Raw genomic sequence first — 16,500 nt, forward strand, 5'->3', positions numbered from 1 at the left:
AATGCATGGGTGTCATGATTGCTGTTTCCTCTGTGTGACGGTGTCCCATGTGGTGAATGTGTTGTCTTTGTTCATCACTGGGACACTTCTGGAGAGAGTTGGGGGTCCGGTTTCAGGGCAAAGTTGCAGTATATGGTTGTGATCTTCCTGAAAAAAAAAGTGTTTGAGAGGTTGTTACATAGATCCCGGGCTGGACTGGTTTTGCTGGTGGCAGCGGTTTGTGTGGTGAAATCCTTGACCATTGTTCTCTGTAGCCCCTCCTTTTTAACCATTTATTTATTTATTTCTCTTGGACCTATTATCAGTGTGAACTGGCCAGAGGGTTTAGGGACCAGGGATATGATAGAATACACCCTCCTGAACCTCACCTCCCTTGGCACCAGAATTAAAGCATTCCTTACTGTCATAGTTGTCCTCAACTAGATCAGTTCTCGAGGTTCTGGCATAGGAATGATCCTGAAATAAAGATTACAGTTTTCTAATAAACTGCCTTTGTTACTATATAAGCACATCATTCAATGCACCTAGACTGGCTTTCTGAAACTTGGAGTGTAAAGTTGTTTTGCATTATGAATTATAAATGCATTAAATGCTCTTGTGTGCTGTTCCTATGTTGTGTAGAAACCCTTTGTTAACACCCTTGGAGCAGATCTATCTTAAAGGGAAGAACCTGGAACTAGAACTGTTGAGCCTCTGATGACAAGGTAATATAGGCTCATGAAGGTAGGCATCCTCTGTGATTAGAAAGTCTCCTTTCACAATTATATCCCAGAGGGTTTCCATTTTTAATGGAATTTTTTGATGGACGTTTTGACCACCCCTGACGTAGATAATCATTCTGTATTTTCTGGATGACTTTGGAGCCAAGAAAACTATGGAATGGCACTCTTCTCCCTACACATCTTTGGAAACTGGTGCTATTGCCTTCTTCAGTAGCAAAGTTTGTACAGCCTCCAACATAGCTTCTTTCCTGATCTTGTTTGCAGAACAGGGAGTAATTATGGTCCAAGTTGCTTAAGTGGGAGAGGAAAAGCCTTTCCTTACTTACATTCAGTGCCAAAGAATCTGAAGTGGATCTTTCCAAGGCTAGAACAAAATGCCTTCATCGACCTCCCACTGGGAAGGCTCTTCTCTCAGCATAGCCAGGCCTCTGCTGATTGCGTGGCAACATGGTCTAGGATTTTGGGTCTGCAGAAATCCTCTAGTTCTTGTTCCACAGTCTCTTCAGGAATCCTGAATACTGCTGTTGTGATTTCTTGGAGGTCTGTCACAATTTCCAAGATGACTGAGAAGTCTTAGAAGGCACTGAAAGATGTTATGATGAAGAATGTTTTTTCTCCTTCCTATAATGTCTGTCTCCCAGAAGGGTTGGCTATAGCCCCCCCCCCCCACCAAAATGACCTCCTTCTCCACAGATTCCCTCACTACCTCCTTCCAACAGTGACCCACATTTCTCCATAGACCTTCTCTGACATGCAAATATTTTTTTTATATCACAACATAGTTCATTCACATTCAGTTCTGTAATCTGCATGCTATGCTTTCTTTGCAGCAGGCACAATAGCCATCTGTACTACTGTAGGATAAGTCAAAACTGCCACTAGACAAAACTCTGATCTCTCTCTAGCAGGGACATTCTTAATCAGCGTTATCTTGACATTTTATTGTTGACTGCCAAATGCTGGGCACACAAGGATCTCTTCAGGGCATGTTTTCAAGCCACAAGTTATTTTAAAACAGCACCCCCTAGGTCAGCGCCAGGTGCGGCTACACAGCTCACATAGCCCCAAAGGCAGCCCGGTCCTCCAGCTCAGACCCACACAAACGTGAAAATTCAAAGGGCATAGCAGGGCCGCTGACTTCTGAGAAACATCCTTGCGCCATTCTCTAAGTAATAATTTCTTGCAGCAGCTATACTAACACCTTTGCCTAAAGCAGAGGCACAAGCCATATCAAAGGCTATGTCTTAAAGAAACTCAGTCTTTTTTTTGACTGCTTCCAATAATTCAGAGCACTCAGACTGGTCCTGGACTGCCTTGAAGATCTCCTTAACATCCGAAATAAAGGTCTGACTACTATAAGCCCCAAAGATGCCTGCAGTAAGCAAGTATGCAATAAGCCCCAGCATAACTCATTTTTAAGGCAGATTCAATTTTCTTATCTGTTTGGTGATGTGAGGCTGAACAACTATTCTTCTATGTTGTGTCCTTCCCGTGATTTAATGAGCCAAAATCCTGGCCTCTTCCTCCTAGACAGGAAGGATGGATAAAAGTCTGAGAACTATTTTTGCTTGTTAGCTTCCCCTTTGTTTTCAAGAACTGAGAGATAAGAAGTGGATAAGAAAGAAGGAGAACGGCAGATGTTGAAACTGCACCTTTCCTCACACCCTGAGAAAGTATTCATGCTCTGCTTAGATTCCTGTTTGTGACTGTATACAGCTTAAGTTACGAAACACCGCTGTTTGCACATATAGCTGACTGACTCAGCTATTTCAATCTAGGTCAATGTAGATCAAACAGTATAAAAGAATTACGCCAGCTCTGTCTGTCAGAGCATACTTGGAAGCGGACTGCTTCGTATCCCTCAAGCTCAAGCTTCAATAAATATATCTCCATGACTGTATTCGACTGCTGTCTCTCATTAACAGACAAGTGCACCTGATTTGCCTATTCACAAACTCTACCACATAAATCCAGAAGGACCAGGAGGAGCTGTGGTCATGGGGCTGGTTGGAGAACCGACTGACTTCGGTATACGTACCCGCAGAGAGGATTGACTTTCCCACGGTTGCAGTCTGTGGGGATCACCGGTAACCAGAGACACAAAATTGACTCAGGTGGATCCAAAGATCTCAGAGGCAACACAGTTGTCAAGACCTGGTAAGAAGTACCATGAATGTGTGTAAGGATGTGACACAACTGATATGAGACATGTCTAATGATCAATAAGGCCATAGGGACAGTCCAGTGCATTGTACATGGTTATGAGATAGTCCCACAAGTATAGATTTTTATTGGCTAGTGGTATGACGGGAAGCACTTGCATTGTGACAAAGATGATTCACCATTACCTCACTAAAATAATGATCTTGTAGAAGTAGTGAAAAATAGGTAGTTATTGTAGTAAATTATCTACAGGAATGTATGTTTGATAAAGGAAAGAGGATAGTGAGACTGTTGAAGTTTGATGTGCTGAATAGGTGGGAAAAATACTCCAGGCAAAACATATGAAAGAAGTAATGAAGCCAGAAATGGAGAAAGCAAAGGACTATGACAGAAAGAAAAGGGCTGATGAATTTGCTGAAGAGATGGGGGAACATCATCTGAAGGAGAGTAAGACATTTGTGGTATATAAACCAGGACAGATGGCCTCTGCTACTTCCATTTTGGTAGACCCTATAATTAAACACATTTTCACACCTGCCACCATATCAAGCTGCCCTGATCAGTTAAGGCAAACACAGGCCATATCAGAAACCCCGAGTCCGATATGCCTGCATTAAAAGAGCAGGGAGACCCAATGGAGAATAATCCTCTTTTTTCTCCTTCTCCCTCCCATTTCCATATAAAGGGGGACCTGTCCCAGTACTAAATTATTAAAAAGCACCATAACACCAGAAATGCAAGATCAAATTAAAATATTCATTTAGAAATGCATGAAACATGCTACTAAGCAATATGCAGAAAAGACGCATAGGAATTCAGACACCTGTGAAAATGTATTGAAAAACACTATATTACAAGAAATAGGAAAGGTTAAAAATCCTTTATGCAGTAGTTATTATTCACTAAGGTTTCAACAATGTAAACCGCGGGACCTGACACTGCCCAATTATTTCACCCATTATGACAGCGAATCTGAGACATTTGGCCTGACGGAGGCTGAATATAACACTGTATTTGCCCTATATCTTGACTGGATTGACAATTACCAAGCTTATGTGCCTTTATGATGGCCCAATGAGTGAAGTACCAGGTTTTGATGCTAATAAATCTCATTATCATGTACATGTCCCCTGGACAAAACAAAACGCATTGCCTTTTCCAACTACTACCCTGATACAAGGGAAAACTCAGATGAATGGTATGTCAGGACAGAAAAGATATTGCATGAAGCCCTGATGTATGGAAGAAGTGCAGTACCCCACAGTTACCGTTTCAGAAAAGATATTGTGCACAGGCCTGATATATGGAAGAAGTACAGCACCCCACAGTTACGGTTTCAGAGGTACACAAATCATATGGCTCAGCAATGGAGAAGTGGAGTTGCATCTTACAAATTCATCAGGCACAGGCCACATGACTAGCACACCTGTCTCAGGCCTCAGCAATGGAACAACCCACTGTTGTTACACCATGGCCTGACACCACTCCAAGCTCCACAGTGGGCTCACCCCACAGATTGTGTAGACATGTCAGAATGTAACAGTTACAATGTACATGATGTAATGCCTCTGACATGTTGTATAAAAGTGAAAAACCTCAGAACACATTTTTTTTTAAATTAAAGAAATGCAAGAGAGAAAAACTTTGAAGATGTTGAGAAAACCGATGGGCAAGTGACTAATTAAATAGCAGCCCTGCCAGGCAAATTCATGTTCAGACTGCAAGGATTTGTGGCCTGTAAGAGACTAGATTGGACAAAAATGAACAACTGTAAACATGGAATGGATGAAAACGTAGCAGCCTTCTTCCCCAAAATACAAAAGGTGTTCTCTGCCCATAGTGGCCTGGATGCTGCTGATGAGGGGGCCCAACAAGCCCTTTCCAGTTGTTTTGTAAATGGCCTCCAAAAATGTATAAGATTATCCATCCATGCATATGGGCCAACATTGGCAGTGAAGCTATTGCCCAATATTATGATGAGAGACAGGAATAGGAAGAACAGAATATGGATAAAAACACAAGGAGTTAAATAGTAAAGGTTTGCTCCAGCAACTACAGCAAGGAAGAGGAACGTCCACATTCTGGGGACAGTGGTGGGAAACAAGGGGATACACTGCATCAAATTACAGACCCCATAATTCCCAAATAGGTAATGTGGGCCACTATTTTACAAAGACCCTCATTATTGGATTAAAGAACACCTGTTACTACAGAAAACAAACAGAGGGTGCTTCTTGTTATGAGGGTGTGCCTAAGAGGTAATACAGAAATTATTTTAGCAAAGGGTCACAACAACATAATAATATGCCCAATAATGGCCCCTGTGCTGAATATTATGCTAATGATATCAATAACACCACTTATCAGGGACAATAACAAAACAACTTTGACAGACAGGCTAACAGGTCCCAGATGATAATTGTCCCCTTGCATGATCATGATTTTACACAATAGGGTGGCCAGGGAGAGAGTGGGGAATGGTTGGAATCTATGTAGATGCAAGAGGGCCATATGTTGAATTGATGGTAGAAGGATAAAAGATGAAATTCCTCCTGGACACTGGGGTCACTAATTTCTCCATTTCTCAAAAAATATTCCCACATGCCCCCCTCTCTAGAAAGTAAAATACATGTGAGGGTTTTTTTTAATGGTCCCATACATAGCCCTGTCTCTGACCCATTGACATATACCATTGACCCAATAACTGACAAACATTCTTTCAGGTTAACAGATTAATGCACCCTTAACTTGTTGGGCATTGACTTACTTCAAAAATTACACACAACAATAAAATGCACCACAGATGCTGTATACCTTGAATGTACCGAAAACTCTCCTTTTCCAACTAATGTCTATTTCACCAACCCCAAACTACAGTACCTGAATGGGTGTTTGACAAAGCAGACAACAATGTTTGGGCCTCCGGTAAGAATGATATGGGATGTATGACAATAGCACCTGTACAAATAACAGCAAAAACAAAATGTTCCTCTCTCATGAGTGCCACAGTACAAAATATTACCAGAAGGAGAACAGGGAATGAAAACAGTGATTTGGGACTTAGGAACAGATTGATAATAGAGATACCGGGTTCCCTATGCAATAGCCTGATCCTTCCTGTATTAAAAAGAGTGATGACCCCACTAAGCAGGATGTTTGGAGGTTTGTGGTTTTTATTCACAGGCATTAAAAGCACAACTAAACCCCTTCCAGTTGACACCAACCACCATTCTCATACAACACATAGATGACATTTTATTGGCCAGCACCAGCAGAACAGACTGCCCTTCTTAGGCCAATGCATTATTACATTTTTTTGCTACACATGGCCACAAGGTATCGCCCACTAAATTGCAATTTGTTCAACAGAAGGTTGCCTATTTAAGACACCTCCTGTCAAAGGAGGGAAGGAGACTTGAACCTCAAAGAGTGAAAGTTATATTGGACATTCTACTCCTTATAACAAGATGTATGAGCCATACTGGGTATGGCAGGTTGCTGCAGAAAATGGATCCCTAACTATTCCCTTCTTTCCAAACCCCTTGCTAAGCCTCAAGACAACCCACAAGTTTTACGATAGTTAAACTGAACACCAGACTAGTTTTTTGCAAATCAAACAGGCACTTGGTGACATGTCTGTTCCTGGAATGCCTGACTATACTAAAGAATTGCATCTTTTTGTACATGAACAAAATGGGTGGGTGCTTGCTGTTCTTACACTCAACAAGGTGACAGGAAAAGACCCTGTACTTATTTGTCATCACCTTCGACATGGTTGCTGTGGCTTTCCAGCATGCCTGCGTTTAACCGCAGCAGCAGTTTCCTTGAAACAAGAAAAGAAAAACTGATTCTTGGACATAAAGTACATCAATATATACCTCACTCTGTAGATATACTGTTACAGGACACAGAAGCTCACTTTTTGACAAATGCAAGGCTAACACATTATGGATTATGTTTATTCAGTCCTCATGTTACCATACATCAATGTAATAGACTTAATCCAGCAACCTTCTTGCCCCTCCCCCAGAATAATACAGACATGCCCCATGATTGCGTACTGATCACAGAATAACAGACCAAAGGGAGACTAGATTTACAGGGCACACTAATGGAAGAAAGGGATAATAATGTATGGGTTGATATCTCTTGCTTTAAGCTCAAGGATGAGACAAATACTGCAGCCTATGCTGTGACCACCTTACACAATGTCACTGAAACTTGCAGACTATTAGAATTAACAGCGCAACCAGACAAATTAAAAGAATTAGCATTAGCTGGTGAGCTGAGTGCAGGATGAACTGTGAATATATACACTGGTAACCAATTTGTGTTTGGAGGTGCACAGTAACTTGGCAAGCTTTGGGCAGAAAGAGGTTTCCTCGTGTCTCAAGGAATAAAAATACGACATGGTCCACTGGTTGTTAAATTACTGAATGCTTTATAATTGCCAAAAAAGGTAGCAATCATCAAATTTAATGCACACAAAAATATGATAGATGACATAGGTAAAGGGAATACTTTTGCATGACGAGCTAGCCAAAGAGACTGCACAGAATGTCAGGTAATTAACATATGTTTCCCATCGAATGGTTATTGAAGAGAAAGAAAGTGTGTTATACCTGACAGACTTACAGTGGTCATCCCCCAACTTTTTGCCTGCCTCCCTCCATTTTCCTGACACTGTTTTTGCTGGTTTTTAGGACTCTGCACACTTTACCACTGATAACCAGTGCTAAAGTGCATATGCTTTCTCCCTAAACATGGTAACATTGGTTCCTACCCAAATGGCATATTTAATTTACCTGTAAGTCCCTAGTAAAGTGCACTACATGTGCCCAGGAACTGTAAATGAAATGCTACTAGTGGGCCTGCAGCACTGATTGTGCTACCCACATAAGCAGCCCCTTAACCATGTTGCAGGCCTACCATTGCAAGGCCTGTGTATGCAGTTTCACTGCCACTTTGACCTGGTATTTAAAACCACCTGCAAAGCCTTAAACTCCCCTTTTTCTACATATAAGTCATCCCAGGGTAGGCTGTAGGTAACCCATAGGGCAGGGTGCTGTGTAGGTAAAATGCAGGACATGTACTTATGTGTTTCACATGTCCTGGTAGTGAAAAACACTTACATTCGTTTTCCACTACTGTGAGGCCTGCTCCTCTCATAGACTCATAGAACTGCCCTCTGTAGGAAGCTGGCCTGGTGTGTGGTGGGTACCTATGGTACTTACAACTTATACCAGGTCCACATATACCCTCTTAGTGAAGTGTAGGCAGTGTCTAGAAGCCAGGCTCTCTAGAGGTAGCTGTGGATGAGCAGCCAAGGCCTGTCTAGGAGACATGCAAAGCTCATGCAATACCACTGTAGTCACACACCACTTACACGCATGAAAGAAAATACTAAGTTGTACAAAAATAAAGGTATTTTATTTTTGGAACACATCACCACAAAATACTAGATAGGTAACTCACCCTTAGGGGGTAAGTAATACACTAGCTATATACATTAGCAGTCAGAAACAGGCATAGAAAAGGTTAGAAAACAGTGCAAATAGCAATTACCAATAGTGACCCTAGGGGGCACACAAACCATATACTAAAAAAATGGAATGCGAACAAGGTGCCCCCACCTAGGTAAGTAAAATGTGTAGAGGGGAGCTGGAAGTACTAGAAAACCACAGAGGTAACACAGTATCCCCCAGTGATCAGTAATGCAGGAGTAAAACACTGGATTTTCCTCAAACCACCCAAAAGGAGGGAACAATAGAAAAAGAAGACACACAGAGAAGACTACAAGAAAACCAGTGGTGGATTCCTGAAGAAAGAAGACCCGTGGAGGGAGGGGACCAAGTCCAAGTGTCACAGCGGAGTCCAGAAGGAGTAGGAGCTACTACCCACCCAGCTGTGGATGCACAAGTTGGTCGACGGCGATGAAGAACAGGTCAGCACTGCAGCCCTGGAGCCGGAAAAGAGTTCCTGATGGATGCAGATGAAGCCCCACGCTGGAAGGAAGATTGCAGATGGGTGTCAGTGCAGGAATACCACCAACAAGCCTTGGCAAAGGCAAACTCGCTGTTAGTGGAAAAGAGGTGATGCTGGGGACCAGCAAGGCCCAGGAGGCCTCGACCCAGGAGGGGGAGTCACTGGGGATCCTCAGCCTTGCAGAGAGTCCACGGGACCAGAGGCAGTGCCCACAGGAGTCCCACAGGATGGGGACACAGGAGTTGCAAAAGGAGCCCATGTAGAACTACAAAAGGCGATCCCACGTCACAGGAGAACCATGCAGGAGGCTGTGCTTTGCAGGATGGAGTGCGGGGGGCTGGAGCTACAGGTCGCCTGAAGATCCTAGAAAGAAATGCAAACAAGCCTTGGCAGCTACAAGAGACCTGGTGCACAGGGGTACTGCCCTGCTTGGGAAGGCAAAGGCTTACCTCCACCAGAGTTGGAGGGTTAGCAGAGAGGACCAAGAGGACTACCTTGGACCACCACTTGTGATGCGGGATCCACGCAGCTCAGCAGGAAAGGGGATCCACACAGCCGGTTGTCGCTTGTCGTAGATGCCTGCGGTTGCAGGGGAGTGACTCCTTCACTCCAAGGGCGATTCCTTCTTGCAGGCTGAAGTGTTACTGTCTTCTGAGGATGCACGTCAGGGAAATTATTGCAAAGCTAGCAGGAGCCCGGGAAACCTGCTGGAATCTTGCAAGCCAAATCTGAGGACCAACCCAAGAGAGAGAGACCCTAAATAGCCCAGAAATGGGGATTGGTCACCTAACCAGGTAAGCACCTATCAAGAGGGAGCTCTGATGTCATCTGCCTGGGCACTCAGATGCTCCCAGAGTTCCCTGCCAACCTCAGAAACAAGATGGCAGAACCCAGGGACCCTCTGGAGGAGCTCTGGGCACCACCCCTCAGGTGGTGATGGACAGGGGAGTGGTCACTCCCCTTTCCATTGTCCATATTTGTGCCAGATCAGGGACTGGGGGTCCCTGAACAGGTGTGGACTGGTTTATGCACAGAGGGCACCAAATGCTACATCTCCCAAGCCAGTCACACCTATTTCCAAAGGGAGAGGGTATTTCCTTACTCTCCCAAAGGAAATCCTTTGTTCTGCCTTTCCGGGCTTGATCATATCAAGCAGCAGGAGGGCAGAAACCTGTCTGAGGGGTGGCAGCAGCTGGGCTGCCCGGAAAACCCTGTAAGACTGGTGGTAGCAATGCTGGGGGTCCTCTAAGGAGCCCCCAAAGTGCATGGAATCATACTTCCAATACTTGCAACAGTATTGGGGTATGATTCCGACATGTTTGATACCAAACATGCCCAGGTTCGGAGATACCATTGTGTAGCTGGACATAGGTAGTGACCTATGCCCAGTACACGTGTAAAATGGCGTCCCCCTCACTCACAAAGTCCAGAACGTGGATATGAAGTTTGTGGGGGCACCTCTACTAGCACAGGGGTACCCTAGAGGTGCCTTCACACACAGGCACCTGACCCTTGCCCTCTAGGCTGAGAGGGCCTACCATAAGGGTGACTTATAATGACCTGGTGTAATGACCTGTAGTGAAAGCGGGTGTATGCATCCATTTCACGCAGGCTGCAATGGAAGGCCTGCAGAACCCTTTGCATAGGCTCCCTTAGGGTGGCAGAATAACTGCTTCAGCCCATAGGGATCACCTGGAACCCCAATGCCCTAGGTACCTAGGTACCACATACTAGGGACTTACATGTGGGGACCAGTATGCCAATTGTGGGAAGAAAAGGTTAGTAGCAACCAAATTTAGAGGAGAGAGCATAATCACTGGGTCCTGGTTAGCAGGATCCCAGTGAACACAGTCAAACACACTGACAACAGGCAGAAAATGCGGATAACCATGCCAAGAAAGAGGGTACTTTCCTACACCCTCATATACTCTTATATGGTAGATTTTGATCTGAAAGGATTAGCCATGTCTTGTTTGGTATTGTCAGAATGGTAATAGAAAATCCCGCTTACTGGTGAAGTTGAATTTAATATTACTAGTTTAGAAATGCCACTTTTAGAAAGTGGGCATTTCTCTGCACTTACTACCATCTGTGCCTTACAGCCTGTCTCCAATCCACGTCTGGTCTGTGATGGTAGACAGCTCCCCTTGTGCAATCCATCCAGACACTCAGGGATATCTACATTCATCTGCATACTGAATGGGCCTTCCTGGGCCGGAAGGGTGGAGTGGCTCACACTTACATTTCAGAGGCTAGTGGCCTGCCCTCACACAAAGGACTGATAACCCCCCCCCAAAAGAATCCTGGCAGACAGGACTGGGTTGAAAGGGGAACTTGTGCACTTCAAAACCACTCTTTGAATTTCCCCCCACTTCAAAGGCATGTTTGGGTATATAAACTGGGTCTCTGTCCCCACCACATCAGACACTTCTGGACCTACTCCTGCACTCTGTCAGAGGAACTGCCTGGCTGCCCAAAGGACTCATCCGGACTGCTTTGCTCAGAAGGACTGCTGCCCTGCTTGTTGCCCTGCTGGCCTCTGACTCTGCTGGAAGGACACTGCCTTCCTCCTGAAGTGCTCTTCAAGGGCTTGGATTGAGCTTGCCTCCTGTTTCTGAAGTCTCAAGGCAAACAAAGTCTTTACCCCTTCAATCCTCGTGTGTCAAAAAGCACTGCAATGCCTGCATAAATTGCTGCAAAGCCTGCATAGCGGGTGGGAAATTGCCACACCGTCAACTGGAACGACACAGCACCGACTTCCTGACAGAAAATTCTACGCAGCGCCTGCCTTGTTGGAACATTCAACACATCACCTACCGGATCGATTCAGCGCCTGCTCCTTCTACCGGCGCATCAAGAATTTTCAACGCATCATGCCTGGGTGTCAAAATATCCCCGCATCTCAGTGAGAAACCAAGACTGCACGCCTGAAAAATGACGCAATCCCTTGCAGTGTGGAAAGAAACAACGCATCATCTGTGCCGCGCTGGAAAATACAATGCAACACCCTATTTTTTCACCCATTTCCTCCTCTGTGGTCCCCGTGTGTCATTATTTCTGACTCATCATAGCAGGTACTGTGTGTAACAAAGAAACAACTATTGATTTCTAAGTATTGAGACTCTTTTGAACCTTTTAAAAGTGATATTTCAACTTGCGCTTATTGGATCTTTGTCGTTCTGACCTTATTTTATACAGATAACTATTATCTATTTGTCTATGGGGTATATTTTTGTGGTGTTTTCACTGTGTCACTGTATGTTTATTGCACACATACTTTTCACATTGCCTTCTAAGTTAAGCCTGACTGCTCAGTGCCAAGCTACCAGAGGGTGGGTACAGGATAATTTTGGATTGTGTTGTGACTTACCCTGATGAGGACTGTGGTCCCTATTTGGTCAAGGGTGTATTCCTCTCCCAACTAGAGATGCAATTTCTAACAAAGTGCATAGGCCTTCAGTGATAGGAGCACAGCAGATTTGCAGAAGCAAGCAACTAAAGAAGAGTTACAAAAATAGCAACATACGGTACTCTGGTAAATCGGTGTTGGAAGGATCAACATGATTATCAATTAATGCTACCTGACAAACTGTTAGATCCTATGACACTGTTGATGCACGGCCCTTCCCATTTGGGAAGAGATGGCACGGTAAGCAGCATGAAACGGTTTTGGAAAAAAGCTAATATACGTAAATTTGCAGACAAAATATGAAACAATTGCATAGTATGTGCATAATATAATGCTGGTAAAGTAATGCCTACCTCTACAGGACATTTGCACCTGCTGAGGCATCTTTCAAACATTTGCAGATTGAGCTGCCTCATAAAACAGGTATCAGTGAAAGAAGCTTTGCTGTTGCCTCTGCAGGGGCCCAGACACAATCTTCAACCCCGCAAAAGGGTGGTGGTCAACAACTTTCAAAGATCTAATTGCCTACAACCATGCAGAAAGGGTCCGTTACAAGTTCTTCTGGCAACACAAACAGGTGTACAATGTACAGGATATAGAAATTGGTTTCATACTTCAAATGCGAAAAGAGCTCCCTTACCTCAGACCTCACCACAAGCAGCACACAGGATTGGCCCAATTACTGTGCCACTTCGCTCATCAAGGACGATGGCCCTTGATACAATCTGCGCCCACGTCCCACAGTAAGTTCAACATCTTGACCCAACCAACGATAGTCTATTAATGGGTCCTGAGACGTAAATTAATGGTGATCTCTCACAGCCTAGTGATGGTGAAGAATAAAGGACAAACAGGTGCAACTGATCAGGAAGGACAAACAGGATGGAAAGGAACCATTCTTACAAAGAAATTGTGCATACCATTTGCCTGCAAGTAGTCTGGAGGGGAGGGTAAAAGTCTGATAATTGTTTAAAATTATTAGCTTTCCCTTTGTTTTCAAGAACTGAGGAACAGGTAGATAAGAAGTAGATAAGAAAAAAGGATAACAACAGTTGAAACTGCACCTGTCCTCCCACTGTAAGAATGTATTCATACTCTGCTAAGATTCCTGTTTATGACTGTAAAAAATGTAACTTACAAACAGCACTGTCTGCACACACATCTGACTCAGCTATTTCAACCTGTATCAATGTAGTTCAAACAGTATATAAATAATTTGCCAGTTCCCTCTGGCAGAGCATACTTGGAAGCCGACTGCTTCATATCTCTCAAACTTAATCTTAAATAAATATACCTCCATGACTGTGTTTGATTGTTCTCTCTCATTAACAGACAAGTGAACCTGATTTGTGCATTCACAGTCGATCAAAGTTGTGTCCTCAGAAACCGAAATATGCCCAACTAGACTGGCAACCGCAGAATCTACAACCACAGTATCAGGTAACTTTTTCCCTACGTTTTCCAGAGCGTACAGCTTAGACATAAACCTAGGCACAGTGACCCTATCCAGGTCTTTCCATTTAAATCAAACAAATTAACAGTACCTGATATGCATGCTGGACACAGGTGCCACAAAGCAGGAATCGGCTATCCTAAAAATATGATTCATGCTAGACACAAACTGCCCACCTACCAACCATGCCTGAGGCACAGGACCAAAATGTGTACGCCATGGGAGGCCCTTGCCTAGCAGAAGCCCGAACTTTCTTCTCTTGTTCCAGTCACGACATGGAAAAATATCAGAAAGTACAATTAGACATACTATCCTTACATGGCTAGGGGTGAATGAAACAGTAGCTAAAACGTCCTGTTCTTTCTCATGTTGGAGGTGGGGATCACCTCATGTTCAATAAATGGGATGAGGACTGGGACACAGGGATAGGAAAATGACAAAGACACAGGATGTAGAGATAATGGGATTTACTGATATGTAACTGGGCAAGCCCCAGGATGTTGGAAAAAAAGATGCTAATTTGGCACGGATACCTTTTATGGAAAAACATGCTCCTGTGGCTTACCGACAATCCTCATTATCCTTAGTCCATTACATCCTTGTCACAGACATTACTATTGAGGTGATCTTACCTCATGACAGGAAAAGGAAAACAGGAAGCAGTAGTCATGCCAAGTCCTTGCCCACCGCATAGGCACTGATAATAGGCTTGACTACCCAGTGATCTTCCTGCTCATACCAAGCCCGAACAGGCCAGCAGAAAGGGAGGGTGAACAAATTGTTGTGACTGTGATGAAGATGTTATGGACTAAGGAAAATAAAGATTACCGGTAAGTAAGAGTAGCATTATCCCTATGTCCAATATCCTTGTCCCAGTCATTACTATTAAGGTGTACCAAAACACTGATGATCATCAAATTTTACAAATAATAAAGAACACCAATAAATGCAAAGAAATTTCATAGTGAAACACGAATAAGCAAAGGACATCACAGTATCCTTTAACATTTAGATTTAAGTATTTTAAGCACATTATGAGCAAACTTCCCTTTCTTCATCTCCATTCTGTCAACCTTATAGTGTCTCAGAAATCTCTGTGGCGTTGCCCATATGATAGCTCTGCATATCTCTCTCATAGAAACTTCATTCCATTCCGCACAATGTGCAGCTTTGCCTCTAATAGCACTCCTAGTAATTAATTCTGGAAGTGGAACTTTGGTGAGATCATAACTTGACATAATAGTGTCCTTTATCCATCTACTTCTGGAAAGTTTTGATGCTCTATTTCTCTGATTACAAATACCAAAAGAGATAAACAAATAATCAAAATTCCTAAGAGACTTTGGGGGTGTAGGAAGTTGGTTCTGTATGTGCTATTTCAAAGTAAGGAATAGCATGCACAGAGTCCAAGGGTTCCCCTTAGAGGTAAAATAGTGGTAAAAATAGATAATACTAATGCTCTATTTTGTGGTAGTGTGGTCGAGCAGTAGGCTTATCCAAGGAGTAGTGTTAAGCATTTGTTGTACATACACATAGACAATAAATGAGGTACACACACTCAGAGACAAATCCAGCCAATAGGTTTTTGTATAGAAAAATATATTTTCTTAGTTTATTTTAGGAACCACAGGTTCAAATTCTACATGTAATATCTCATTCGAAAGGTATTGCAGGTAAGTACTTTAGGAACTTCAAATCATCAAAATTGCATGTATACTTTTCAAGTTATTCACAAATAGCTGTTTTAAAAGTGGACACAGTGCAATTTTCACAGTTCCTGGGGGAGGTAAGTATTTGTTAGGTTAACCAGGTAAGTAAGACACTTACAGGGCTTAGTTCTTGGTCCAAGGTAGCCCACCGTTGGGGGTTCAGAGCAACCCCAAAGTCACCACACCAGCAGCTCAGGGCCGGTCAGGTGCAGAGTTCAAAGTGGTGCCCAAAACGCATAGGCTAGAATGGAGAGAAGGGGGTGCCCCGGTTCCGGTCTGCTTGCAGGTAAGTACCCGCGTCTTCGGAGGGCAGACCAGGGGGGTTTTGTAGGGCACCGGGGGGGACACAAGCCCACACAGAAATGTCACCCTCAGCAGCGCGGGGGCGGCCGGGTGCAGTGTAGAAACAGGCGTCGGGTTCGCAATGTTAGTCTATGAGAGATCTCGGGATCTCTTCAGCGCTGCAGGCAGGCAAGGGGGGGATTCCTCGGGGAAACCTCCACTTGGACAAGGGAGAGGGACTCCTGGGGGTCACTTCTCCAGTGAAAGTCCGGTCCTTCAGGTCCTGGGGGCTGCGGGTGCAGGGTCTCTCCCAGGCGTCGGGACTTTAGGTTCAAAGAGTCGCGGTCAGGGGAAGCCTCGGGATTCCCTCTGCAGGCGGCGCTGTGGGGGCTCAGGGGGGACAGGTTTTGGTACTCACAGTATCAGAGTAGTCCTGGGGTCCCGCCTGAGGTGTCGGATCTCCACCAGCCGAGTCGGGGTCGCCGGGTGCAGTGTTGCAAGTCTCACGCTTCTTGCGGGGAGCTTGCAGGGTTCTTTAAAGCTGCTGGAAACAAAGTTGCAGCTTTTCTTGGAGCAGGTCCGCTGTCCTCGGGAGTTTCTTGTCTTTTCGAAGCAGGGGCAGTCCTCAGAGGATGTCGAGGTCGCTGGTCCCTTTGGAAGGCGTCGCTGGAGCAGGATCTTTGGAAGGCAGGAGACAGGCCGGTGAGTTTCTGGAGCCAAGGCAGTTGTCGTCTTCTGGTCTTCCGCTGCAGGGGTTTTCAGCTGGGCCGTCCTTCT

The sequence above is a fragment of the Pleurodeles waltl genome, chromosome 10, assembly GCF_031143425.1.
Source record: "Pleurodeles waltl isolate 20211129_DDA chromosome 10, aPleWal1.hap1.20221129, whole genome shotgun sequence".
Classification (NCBI taxonomy): Eukaryota; Metazoa; Chordata; class Amphibia; order Caudata; family Salamandridae; genus Pleurodeles; species Pleurodeles waltl.